The sequence below is a fragment of the Scyliorhinus torazame genome, chromosome 18 (genome assembly GCF_047496885.1).
Source record: "Scyliorhinus torazame isolate Kashiwa2021f chromosome 18, sScyTor2.1, whole genome shotgun sequence".
NCBI classification, from domain to species: domain Eukaryota; kingdom Metazoa; phylum Chordata; class Chondrichthyes; order Carcharhiniformes; family Scyliorhinidae; genus Scyliorhinus; species Scyliorhinus torazame.
This window is the reverse complement of record NC_092724.1, coordinates 8,212,989-8,226,053: the sequence shown is the minus strand read 5'-3', so window position 1 is coordinate 8,226,053 and position 13,065 is coordinate 8,212,989. Positions and strand designations below refer to the sequence as shown.

General features: G+C 49.5%; 1 protein-coding gene across 1 annotated transcript in view; it reads left to right on the top strand.

Annotated features, from left to right (window-relative positions):
• LOC140394923 (transducin-like enhancer protein 4) overlaps nt 1-13,065 on the top strand; it is a 232,552-nt gene that overhangs the window by 44,495 nt on the left and 174,992 nt on the right.

Sequence of the window (13,065 nt, the reverse complement as noted above, 5' to 3'; positions counted from 1 at the left end):
GGAGGAAACCGGAGCACCCGGAGGAAACCCACGCACACACTGGGAGGATGTGCAGACTCCGCACAGACAGTGACCCAAGCCGGAATCGAACCTGGGACCCTGGTACAATGAGGCAGCAGTGCTAACCATTCTGCCACTGTGCCGCACTTGAAAATGTTCAAGGATTGGGCCTCCACAGCTTCCTGGGGCAAATAATTCCAAAGATTCACAACTTTTTCAGATGCCACCTCCTGCATTTGTGCTTGCGTGTCTCCTAATTTTGACTAGGGTGGGTGGGGGGGTGGGGGTGCAGGGTGGTCACTTATCTGTCTTTTATCTGAATGCTCCAAATAATAATCTTTATTATTGTCACAAGTCGGCTTACATCAACACTGCAATGAAGTTACTGTGAAATTCCCCTAGTTGCCACACTCCGGCGCCTGCTCAGGTACACTGAGGGAGAATTCAGAATGCCCAATTCACCTAACAAGCCCATCTTTCGGAATTTGTGGGAGGAAATCGGAGCACCCGGAGGGAACCCACGCAGACTCCTCACAGACAATGACCCAAGCCGAGAATCGAACTGGTGTCCCTGGTGCTGTGAAGCGACAGTGCTAACCACTGTGCTACCGTGCCGCCCCAAAGGGCAAACACGACCTTGAATGGACGTTGGAAGGGAGCCAAAACGTGGAAAAGAATCGCGATAATTTATTCCTGTCTCACCGCTTGAGAATAATGAAGCAAACTTTGCAGTGGGATCAGCGGCTGTTTTGGTGCTTGAGCCTCGAGGCATTTGTCCTGAACTTCCTGTGGTCAGTCTAACATACAATTATCCGTTGTGACTTCCAAAGAAAATCTGGAGTTACTGTGGCAGTTTGTTCTTCAGTGGGGACAGTATCCAGGCCCTCGGTGCTTTAGCTGCACTTTAGATTTTCACCGTGTTTAAATGTTGGGTACAGCAACCCGGCAGTCATTCTGGTTTAGCACAGTGGGCTAAACAGCTGGCTTGTAATGCAGAACAAGGCCAGCAGCGCGGGTTCAATTCCCGTACCGGCCTCCCCGAACAGGTGCCGGAATGTGGCGACTAGGGGCTTTTCACAGTAACTTCATTGAAGCCTACTTGTGACGATAAGCTATTATTATTATTATTATTATTTTCCAGCCGGCCGGGGCCACAGATCTGTGGCAATGACTGGCAAAGGAAGGCCGGAGCTGTGGTTGACTTGTCATAACAACACGCCTTAACCATTGACTGAGGCTGTCGTGGAGCTCAGCAGTGGGGAGCACTCTGCTGGGTGATGTCAGCTTTGGTCTGGATTTGCAAACAACCACAGAAGGAAAAAAAAATGCTTATGTGATGTGTTTGTGCCATGATTAGTCTGTGGTCTGTGGGTAGTGTGTGATTAAAGCTGCTCCTGTTTTTTTTTTTTCTTACACTTTTTTTTTGGTATATGTAAACTCTGCTCACTGCTTGGGAGTGTTCGAGTGAGTTTATTACTTCGAAACCACAGGTGCAAGTAGGCGGTATGATAGCATTGGCATCTGAACCACTTTAACCAGAAGGAACTGTTCCAACGTATGGTATGGCTGCCAACTGGGGACAAAATTAGCTTGGCCCAGAAGGTAGCACTTTTGCCTCTGACTCAGACGAGTTGAGGGCTTCTGGACCACACCGAGATTGAGCTCGTAACGCTGGTGCGGTCCTGGCAGGAAGTGTGGCACCGGGGTAAGTGCCTTCCCTCAAATTAGACCCTCGACCAAGGTTTTTCATCTGCCCCTCCTGGTTGTCCACTGGTGGAGCCCGTGCTTGTTTACGTCGCCATCACAGTTCATGGTATGGAGCTGGTCTGTTTTGTGTGGTGGTGCTCTCTGTCTAGAGGGTTGATTGAAGAGGGCAGGTTGCACAGACTTTGCTTGCATTCCCCGGAGATTATCTGTGATTTGATTGGGGTGTTTGAGGTGGTTAAAGGATTTGATAGGGCAGACCGAGCGAACCAGCCCCTCTGGTGGAGGAGTGCCGAGGCAGGGGATATAATCGGAAAGTTAGAGCTGGTCCATTCGGGAAGCATTTCCATGCACAAAGAATGGTGAACATCTGGAATTCTCCATAAAGCTAACAAGACTAGGTCAGTATCAAAACGAAGATTGATTATGGGCGCGATTGAATGGTCACACTGCGTCCGAGCTGGCACACCCCACACCCAGGAGCTACCTGGCTCGCACGCCTTGTGAGATCTAACGTGATCTCGCGAGACGTTGTGATGTGCACCCGCCCAATGTGGGCGGGGTCACTTTTTCGAAAATCTACATATTAAAGCGAGGCAGCTAGTTTCACTTTAATGTGCAGATCCCCGAGGCGTGGGATTCATCCCCTCTGGAGACCTAGGGCAAGCGCTATTCAGAGCTGGTCCCCACAAACGGAGACCCTCCCATAGTGCCTTGGGGCTTGGAGGAGGGGAGGGGGGGGGGGTTGTCGGGGGTCGTTTCGGGCGCCTCGGAGATCGGGACGCCATTTAAAAATGGTGCCTGATCTCTCGCTACGCTGGGGGGGTCCGGAGAGCGGAGCTCCTCAATCAAAACAGGGCTACGTGTTCCCTGTTGAGGTGCCTTGTCAAACGCGAGCGGCGTTTTATAGCCTTGTGTTTCTTGGCACTTCCAGCACCGGGAAACACTCAGTTAAACCCCTCGTTATGGGACTTTGTTCCCATTTAGTTAAATCATGCCCTATGTTTTGGGTGGGATGGGTCAGGGAATACAAAGTCAATCGGCCATGATTTTTAAAATTTTAAAAAATTTATTTATTTTTAGATGTAAACATTCATTTTTAATATTTTTCACTTCTTTAAGAATACAGTGGCAAACAGCCTGTGGAGTGTTACATGTTGGGCCCCGAACCACAAATACTAAGCAAGATCCGTTGAATGCAAATGAGTGAATGGAGTGTATCCAGTACTGTCTTCAATGATGGTGGCGTACGAGCTGTTAGTGAGCCCCGCACGAGGGACCGCTGGGCATCTCCCTCATGAAGCCAGAACCAAATGACCTCAGTATTGTCGTCTTCACAAATGCAGCCTACAAGCCACTTGTTGGTGACAGACGGTACAATGTGAGGATCGTCTTTGGTCCCAGCACATTCCTTCGGCTTCATTACATTGAAAGGATCCTTCCCAGTTTTCATAGCCTGCATGATCATCTTTTCCATCCCAGTTGCTTGCTCTTCATCAGTCGGAATACCGCCAGGCGCCAGCGCCCTGCGAGACACGGCCTATCTGTGAAACTGGACCCGGACTTCGAGTAGCCGCCAAACCGCAGCCGGTTCGCACAGCGCGGCCGCTGGCCACCATGTCTGCTCGCGCCGCCATCTTGAGCTCTCCAATCCGGCTCCGCCCTCACCACCGCGTCATGCCAGAGGCTCCGCCTTCCCATGCGGCACGCCAGAAGCCCTGCCTCCTCCACCGTGTCACCTCAGCCATGATTTTGTTGACTGCCAGGACAGTTCAGTAAATCCAGCTGTTCTTGCTTTCATTTTTTAAGCAGCCCCGTTTAGTCATTACTAGTTGTGCTATTTGAGGTTGGAATAGGAATGTCTGGGAGTCTGTTTTCTGAGTCCTTGGATAGCGTTTTCCCAGCCAGGCAGAAGGAAGGTTCCAGTACATGAAGGGTGGGAAAGTCCCTGGTGATGCTATTGAGCCAGGATCTTGATTTCATCCCACCCTCTTCCGAGTTTCCCCAGGGCAAGTTCCCCAAGTCCTGGTTTTGTAATTAATAGCCGTTTTAACCATTAATTGCTACTTTCACAGTGGTGCACGGCATGCCTGCTGTGTCAGTGACTGGCCAGGGTCACTGAGGTCGAAGCGCAGAGGGAGGAACTGCTTTGGGGAGAAGGACAAGCTGTAAAGGCTTTGATCAGCGGCAAGGTGCAGCGTCAGTCGGGCCCAGACGACAAGCTGTTGTTTAAAACACTTCTCACACTGAGCGTTGTCACTGCTTGACAGGTGATTGGCAACTTCTTGGAAAGACCCTTTGTCCATTTATCACTTCACTCGCCTTCAGCTGAATTTCCCTGTGGTCAGCCTTCAGCATGGCATGGGAGCAACTTGGGCAGCTGCCCAGCTTGTAACTCAGGCCTTGCCACCGCCAGCAGGGACAGCACCAGCTGTCTTCTCCGCACGATGCCCCCCCCTCCACAGGGCAGAGGGGATGGACACCCAAGATCCAGCTGGTAGGAGGCACGGGCCGCAACACAGTCTAGAAGCAAAGGGCCTTCTCGACACCAGGCACCAGCACCTCGGGAGGCACCGCCTCGAGCGGCAGGTCACTGACATCTGCAACATCCTGCAACCAGATCACTTTCCATCCTCCGATCTCTACCTTTATGGCTGCATGTACTCTTCAACAAGGAGAGAGAGAGACGGGGAGCTGTGAGCATCCATTGTGGCATATGTGGCGATGAGGGTAGGGCACTATTTCTGGAGAGGCACTGTGAGGCAGGGGTGCAGTAGGGTGAGACCACAGAGAAAATGCTGGAAAATCTCAGCAGGTCTGGCAGCATCTGTAGAGCGAGAAAAGAGAGAACGTTTTGAGTCCAGATGACCCTTTGTCGAAGGTTGAGAGTTTGATGATTGGGGCTGTGGGCTGCCTGCAGAGAGGAATGAATGGAGCTGCAAAGGATGTTGGCCTGAGGAATCCTGAGCAGGAGAATGTTGGACAAGCCGGCAAGAGATTTGGCACCTGCAGATTTTCCTCCACTCGCCTGTCATGTCCTCCTGAGATCAGAGAGAGCACGCTCCAACTATTAACTTCCTTAGCAATCTAGCGCGGCCAATCCACATGCCCGGCACATCTTTGGGCTGTGGGGGTGAGACCCACACCGAGACTGGGAGAATGTGCAAACTCCCACGCAGACCGGGGGCTGGGATCGAACCCGGATCCTCGGGGCCGTGAGGCAGCAGTGTTAGCCACTGTGCCACCGTGCCGTCCTTTCATAACTTCCTGCTGTTAATATCTAGTCTGGAGAGATGATTAAGAACTTGGCACGGATCCTGTGGCCTGGATTTACTTTGTGGATTAGGTGTGATGAAATCTTAGTGAACTTGGGAAGAGAACTAGGGGCTGGTTTAGCACAGGGCTAAATTGCTGGCTTTGAAAGCAGACCAAGGCAGCTCAGCAGCACGGTTCAATTCCCGTACCAGCCTCCCCGAACAGGTGCCAGAATGTGGCGACTAGGGGCTTTTCACGGTAACTTCATTTGAAGCCTACTTGTGACAATAAGCGATTTTCATTTTTCATTTTCATTTAATTTCATTTCAAGAGAACCGTGTGGAATGTAAAACAACATTTGCCAGACCAGAATGACCTGTTACTGTAAAATCTATACAATTCTGTGCATATTCAGTCAGTATTGTAATCTGTTAAATGCTGCTTATACCATACCTGTGTGGTATGTGCAATACAGTGAGTGATGCCATAGAATGGCATTCAATATTATACACGTGTGATAACCCTCACGAGGACCATGGGGAATCACTGATTTCCCAAGGGGCTTCATAGAATACGAATTCCTGTGGTGGGTGGGCAGAGGCCCATCCAGCTGGGGCTCATTAGCAGGACCTTTTAAATGTAGCTCCCAAAGGGTGGCATGGTGGTGCAGTGGTTAGCACTGCTGCCTCATGGCGCCAAGGACCCGGGTTCGATCCCGACCCTGGGTCACTGTCCGTGTGGAGTTTGCACGTTCTCCCCGTGTCTGCGTGGGCCTCAACCCACAACCCAAAAATGGCAGGCTGGATGGATTGGCCACGCTAAATTGCCCCGTAATTGGAAAAGAAAATTAATTGGGCACTCTAAATTTATTAAAAAGAAAGGGGAAAAAAATGTAGCTATCACACCCGGACAGGTAGTTCCCGATAGTAATAATAATCTTTATTAATGTCACAAGTAGGTTTACATTAACACCGCAATTAAGTTACTGTGAAAATTCCGGCGCCTGTTTGGGGTACACAGAGGGAGAATTCAGATTGTCCAATTCACCTAACACTCACGTTCTTTCGGGACTTGTGGGAGGAAACCGGAGCACCCGGAGGAAACCCACGCAGACGCGGGGAGAACGTGCAGACTCCGCACAGACGGTGACCCAAGCCGGGAACCGAACCCGGGACCCTGGCGCTGTGAATCAACAGTGCTAACCAGTGTGTTATCGTGCTGCCATCGTCCTGGGCTGGGTTTGTTTTGTTTTGTGAGCTGTGGTAGCAGCTTCATCTTAAGTTTTAAAAGCTTTTCGCTCTGTGCCTCCTGGAGTTATTACATATACAATAAACCGCAGAACCAAGGTCTTGTTGACATAAAACAAAGCTTTGTAACCAACGGCCTTCAATGAAGGTGAAGTGATATTCTCGTTGTACTTTATCGGTTATTGAGGAGAGGGGGGGGGGGGCGGGTCGCTGTAATGTTTTCCCACCAGATTATCATTCAATTGAAATATGCTGCTCGGTATCATTCCAGGATTTCATGAACTTCTTTAGCGTCTTTCGACATGAAAACCCCAAGCAAGTTCCTTTTTCTTTTCCTTAAAAAGTCAGTGAGTGGCCACTGTTTTCCGCCACTATCCAGCTGCTCTTTGGAGATTAAGTCGCTGTGGCTTTGATTCAGGTCACAAGCAGGAACCAAGTCTGCACCACAGACTTTAAAAAAAACACAACGTTTATTGTGTAACTGCCAGTTCCAATGTATAATCAGCGTCGGGACTTCCAGCCATTCCCCCTGTTACTCTGTCAGGCTGTGGGCCCTGGGTTCTATTGAAGTCGAGGGAGTGTAGTGACGGCTCACAGTGCAGGATCATGAAGGCTCAAAGGAGTAAGCAAGAGGATGAGGGAAATTAAGGCATCTTGATTAGGCACTATAACACTTGGGGTTTAACTGAGATATGTGTTTATAATCTCGCTATCAAAACTGTTTCAAAGCAATCCACACTGAAGCAATCCACATTGGGCTGATTCTCCGATTTCCGGTGTGGGAACAGTGACGTTTTAGGCCAGAAAGAACGGCAGCGCCCCGGCACCGATCTTCCGTCCGGTGGGGGGCTAACAGCCACGTAGTGTAAAGCCCCCCCCGGCTTTGCCTTTGGATATGGCCGGAGAATTGCCAGGTCCGGGCCGCGCTCCGCACTGGCGACCGCGGCAAGCAACATGGCGGTGCGCGCGCGGCCTGGCAAAAACTGCCCCCCCCCCCCCCCCCTGTAACACCCCTCGCCACCCCCGGACCAACCCGACCAGTTGCCCCCAGCCCCCGCCAAAGCCCTCCCCTTCTAGCGGAATGGTCCACCCCCACCCCGGACAAGCTACCATTGGCTCTTCACGGACTGCACAGGAAAGGCTGCCCTCCCATCCCTTTTTTATCCACGAATTAAGCCTCCAGTTGACCTGTTTGGGGCATTGGTAGAGGAGATATGCAGGGGTTTGGCCAGGACAGACCTCTGACACATTCGGAGTTTTCGTTGCTCCACCATTGCTGGCAGTGCCATTAAATACCTCCGTTCTGAGCTCTGGACTTTCCACCTTAAACTTCTTGACCCTTCTTGTCCTTTCCAGATGCTCGTTAAAGTGTTCCTCTTAGACCAGGTTTTTCACCACCAGCTCGAATATTGCTTGGTGTGTTTCAGTGTAGGGTTTTGTTGGTGCAACTGCCTTTGGGCTATTTGCTACACTAAGGGCACTATATAAATGCAGGCTGCTGTTGGTTACGGGGAGGTCATGGGTCTCAGTTTTAGGGCTACACCTCGAACCTTGGGGCTGGGACGTCTGAATAGTATTATTTCAATGTTGACACTGACCAAGCATCAAAATAACTCTCAATAAAAAAAGTAAAACTTGAATTTAGAAAGTGGAGAAGTATCTTGCCTTCTGGAATGGCTTAGGGCCATAAGATGGTACTTGGGCTGTACATCTGTGTTTTATAAAGAATGAGGAATATAATGTAGAACAGTGGGAGAAGATGTGGGAAATGAGTGAGTGCATAGGTTAAATAATGTTCCATTATTTTGCAAAGAATAATAAATATCTTGAGTTGTCCATACCAATGCTATTGGTGTTCTAATTTAGAATTTGCCTACCGGTAAAATAATGGCCCTTTCTGAAGCTCCAACCAAGAAATTTAAATGAAATGTGTATGAAATATACAGCAACTTAGTTGTGAGGGCTTTGTGTGTATATTTGTGAACCTTTAGGGTCACAAATACAAGAAATAGGAGCAGGAGTAGACCATTCGGCCCATCGAACCGCCTCTGGCCTTCAATACTATCATGGCTGATCTTGGGCTTCAACTCCACTTTCCTGCCCACTCCCCATGATCCCTTAATTCCACGAGAGAGAAAAAATCTGTCTGTCCCGGCCTTAAATGTATTCGACGATGGAGCATTCACAATCCTCTGGTCGTGAATTCCAAAGATTCGCAACTCTTTTAGTGAAGTAAGTTCTTCTCATCTCACTCCTAAATGATCGACGCCCTTATCCTGAAACTGTGGGCCCCCCCCCCGCCTTGTGTTTTAGATTTCCCGACCAGCGGAAACAGTCTCTCCGCGTCCATCCTATCCAAACTGCTTCAGAATTCCGGACGTTTCAATGAGATCACCTCCTGGTTCTTCTAAACTTCTGAAAATATGAACTCAATTTCCTTAGCCTCCCATCATAGGGCAACCCTAAGGGAAGCACGGTGGCACAGTGGTTAGCACTGCTGCCTCACATCTCCAGGCACCCGGGTTCAATTCCGGCCTTGGGGTGACTTGTCCGTGTGGAGTTTGTATGTTCTCCCCGTGTCTGCGTGGGTTTCTTCCGGGTGCTCCGGTTTCAAAGATGTGCAGCTTGGGTGGATTGGCCATGCTAATGTGCCCTTGGTGTCCAGAATGTTGAGGTTATGGAGGTGGGGAGGGGGTGTGGGCCGAGGAACGGTGCTCTTTCCTCGGGTCGGTGCAGGCACGATGGGCTGAATGGCCTCCTGCACTGTAGGGATTCTATGAACCTTCTCATCCCAGTGACTAATTCGGGGAACCTTCGCTGTACCACCTCCAAAGCAAGTATATACTTTCTTAAACGTGGGGACCAAAGCTACAAACAATGGGTGCAATCGGACCAAATGGGAACTATGTCTTCCAGCGAGCACGTTTGCCCGCGTATTTACCGGCGCTTGCACCACGGAGCAACACAACGCTATTCGACGCAATTCCAGTTAGATACGGAACGCTCAGCCAAGGCCGCACTTAGTCCCGCTTCCTGGACTGAGGAGCACTGTCTCCGAAATGGCGTCCTGATCTCTTGACCCCGAACGCCCCTCTCCCCCCCCCCCCCCCCCCACCCACCTCGCGTGCGCAGGGCACCCCCCCCCCCCCTTCCCGGCCTGATCGGCGCAAAAATAATACCACCCTGGCCCCGCCACCTGGGCACCTTCATGTCAGCTGGCACCCAGGTGGCAATGCCAGGGTGCCAGCCTGTCCAGAGGGCAAGCAACTGTGGACCTCCAATCCCCTGGGAGACCCCCTCGAGTGCCGTTCCGTCTGGTCTCTGTTTGTGGAGACCGGCACAGAACGGCGCTCGCCCGAGGTCACCACAATGGGGCGGGCTTCACATCGGGATGTCTCGCGAGGCATGGTGAGACGGGTAGATCCCGGAAGCGGCGTCTGCTGGCATTCACCGGCCACGTAAATTTGTTTTTTGGGCGCAACGTGGCCGGTTGTTTGTGCCCAATATTCCAGGTGGTCTCACCAAAGCCAAGCATAATTTTTCTTTAAATCTTTTAAAAAAAAATCTAGAGTACCCAATTCATTTTTATTTCCAATTACGGGACAATTTTAGCGTGGCCAATCCACCTACCTTGCATATTTTTGTGTTGTGGGGGTAAAACTTGCGCTGACACGGGGAGAATGTGCAAACTCCACACGGACAGTCACCCCGATCCGGGATCAAACCTGCGTCCTTGGCAGCAGTGCTAACCACTGCGCCACCGTGCCACCCAAAGCCAAATATAATTGTAGCAAGACCTAATTATACTTGTACGCCAAACCCCTTGCAATAAAGTCCAACACGCCATTTGCCTTCCTAGGTGCTTGCTGCATCTCAGCTCGGTCCTAAATTACAATCTCCCGTGTTATGATTGTGTAATCATAGTATGAAAGTTCTTAACATTCCTAATTGAGACGAAAAACTAACAGATCATGTCCTCAGCTAGGAGCATTAGTTAATCAGGCACTCAATTAATGGCTCTCCTGTAATGCAAGCAATTGAGATTAGAGAACCCTAAATTGAACTAATCGAGCAGTCAGTTGTAGGGCAATAATGATCCAGAACATTTCGCAACTGTGCAGTGGACCAATTCATTTTAATGTGAGAGGTTATTGATATTCCCCAAAAACTAGTCAACACCTCACCACAACAACATTTTATTCCAATATTTATTTTCCTTCGGTGTCTCTGGAGTGTAAATTGGAACAAATCCATCTTACCAAGGTTACCTTCTGCTTGTTCTCTGTGCTTTAGTCACTTGACCAACATATGAATTAAGCATTACTATGTTGCAGTTGCCCTCGGAAGGTCTTTTGAGATTGAATTATGGCATTGCTGAAAACAGGAGGCCTTCAAAAGGATTGATGCATTTCTAATCAATAGATGAAGGATGTCCAACCCAGCTGAAAGTGCAGCCGATTTTTAAGGAGCAATATACGTTCGGCTCCTGTTATTGATGCCCTCGTTAAGAGCTCAGGCACGTCTAGTGTAAATATAGGGCTTGAAGAATCAAAGTCTGTTAACCACAGGCCCAGTTCCTCCTTTGGCCGATTACCATCGACGGTGGTGACAACTGGCACGGTGTGCTTGGGAATTGACACCTTCCGCAGGGTGCGCCCACATCTGAAATTTGCTTTTTCCTGTGTGGGGCATGATGCCGTTTTTAAAAACTCTTCGGCTATTTACCACCGAATGGGGGGGGGGGGAAATAAAAGGAAGTGACGTAAAGAAGGACCTGCAAGGGAAGTGGATCGGCAGGAATTTAAAAGAAAATAAATGTTTTTAGATGAAGAGATTTTTAAAGATTGTAACGTGTGGCGTTTGACAGTTTTCCTTCTGGGACCTTGGTCTTTTCCCGGTGGGTTAGTGTGGAAGCATAATGGATCGCTTTGATAATCAACTGTGTAGGGCAGCAAGATTTGGGTCTCGTTATTTAAACTGCTGTGTTAAGCGGGGTCTCCTTTGCTCCTCTGGTCCTGGGAAGGGGAGAGGTCGCCCTGATGGTTTTTCTCTAATCGTCGTAGAGTCCCTGCTGGAACGTGTACCTTTTCATGTGGCATCGATTCGAGATCGGGGTCAGGTTAATCTGCTGAACAACCAACCAGAGCTTCATCTCACACATGCAATGTCCTGCTGAGCGAGGGATCATGCTCTTCAATCCCATCGCTTAACTCCCATCAGGAGTGGAGACGATGGCGATTTTTCTGGGAGGAGGGGGGTGGAAATCTGGCTGTTTCCCACTGACCGTATGGTGGGAGACGGGGAGGAAGCCGACAGATTTCCAGGGTCAGCAAGCATGGTCCCGTGCTCTGGCGTTGCGCATGCACAAAATGTATTGTTTTGTCTCCGTGGGTAGAGGATGCCCTTGAAGGCTGCGTTCGCATGGTTTTTATTTTCTGTGGTGTGTGACACTCGCCTCCAGTGACAAATATAGTCCAACGATTTCATACAACAGTGACTGGTCAGGGCAGCACGGTGGCGCAGTGGGTTAGCACTGCTGCCTCACGGCGCCGAGGTCCCAGGTTCGATCCCGGCTCTGGGTCACTGTCCGTGTGGAGTTTGCACATTCTCCCAGTGTCTGCGTGGGTTTCGCCCCCACAACCCAAAGATGTGCAGGGTAGGTGGATTGGCCACGCTAAATTGCCCCTTAATCGGAAAAAATGAATTGGGTACTCTAAATTTTTAATAAAAACACCAGAGTGTCTGGTCATGGCATAATATTACATAGGGGCTGCAGGCCAGGATCAGACCATTCAGCCCATCTGGTCACTGCTGGCGTTTATTATCCAAATGGACCTGCTCCCCATCCTCTTCATCAAACCATTTCAGCATATATCCACCTGTTCTACATTTCTTAGTTTTCATATGTGGATTTATTGAAATGAGCTCTTGTGTGTCACGTCACTGAGGAATATCTCAACATTCTTTGATACTTCAAGACACCAAAACAATGAAACTAACATGCTGAAAAAGGAGATTTTTTTTCTTTCTTGTCAGAGCTTTTCACCTTCCACTCCTCAGGACAATTTGCAAGAATTCAGTGCAGACACGATGGGCCAAATGGACTCTTTCTGCTCTGTAGGGATTCTACGATTCTAATACCAAATGTAAAGGGAACAACAATTTATACTGTACGGGAAGAGATTGTTGCTTGGTGGAAAGTGGACTCTGCTAGAGTTGCTGCCTTGGAGAATGCACCAGTGGAAGATGACTGACAGTTAACTGCCAAACATTGTTTGAAATTTAAACCAGGCAGCTTTACTCTACACATATTGCGCTTGATTCAGCTAAAATAAGTTTGTTCCAACCATTCACTGGTTCATTCCACAGGGAACTCTTGATGAATCAGAGCCAAGCTGCCTGGTTTAAATTTCAACCCATGCATGGCAGTTAACTGTCAGTCACCATCAACTGGTGCATTCTCCATGGCAATGCCTCTACCAATCAGGGTCCACTTGTCAGACAATCAGTACGGTCTTCTCATACAGTATAAATTGTTGCCTTTTCATATGATATTCTTCTGCATTGCCCTGATGAGTGCAAGACGAAAAGCTTTGACAGAAAGTCTTTTTTCAGCGAAACTAAAGCTTCTTCAAAGAAAGAAAGGTGTTGGCGTTTAAGATTCACAAAATCTTTGTTGCCAAATTCCTCCTCCTCCTTCACCCCCCCCCCCCCCCCCCCCCCCCCCCTCCTGAGCATCATTGCTTTGGGTGCCAGGTAGTCTTTCTAATGCTGTGCCCAAATGCCCATTCTGCATGGCTGTTCGACTGTGGAAGGCACTGCAGCAGAGCAGAATCCAAACCTCACCTGCACCCTGAAA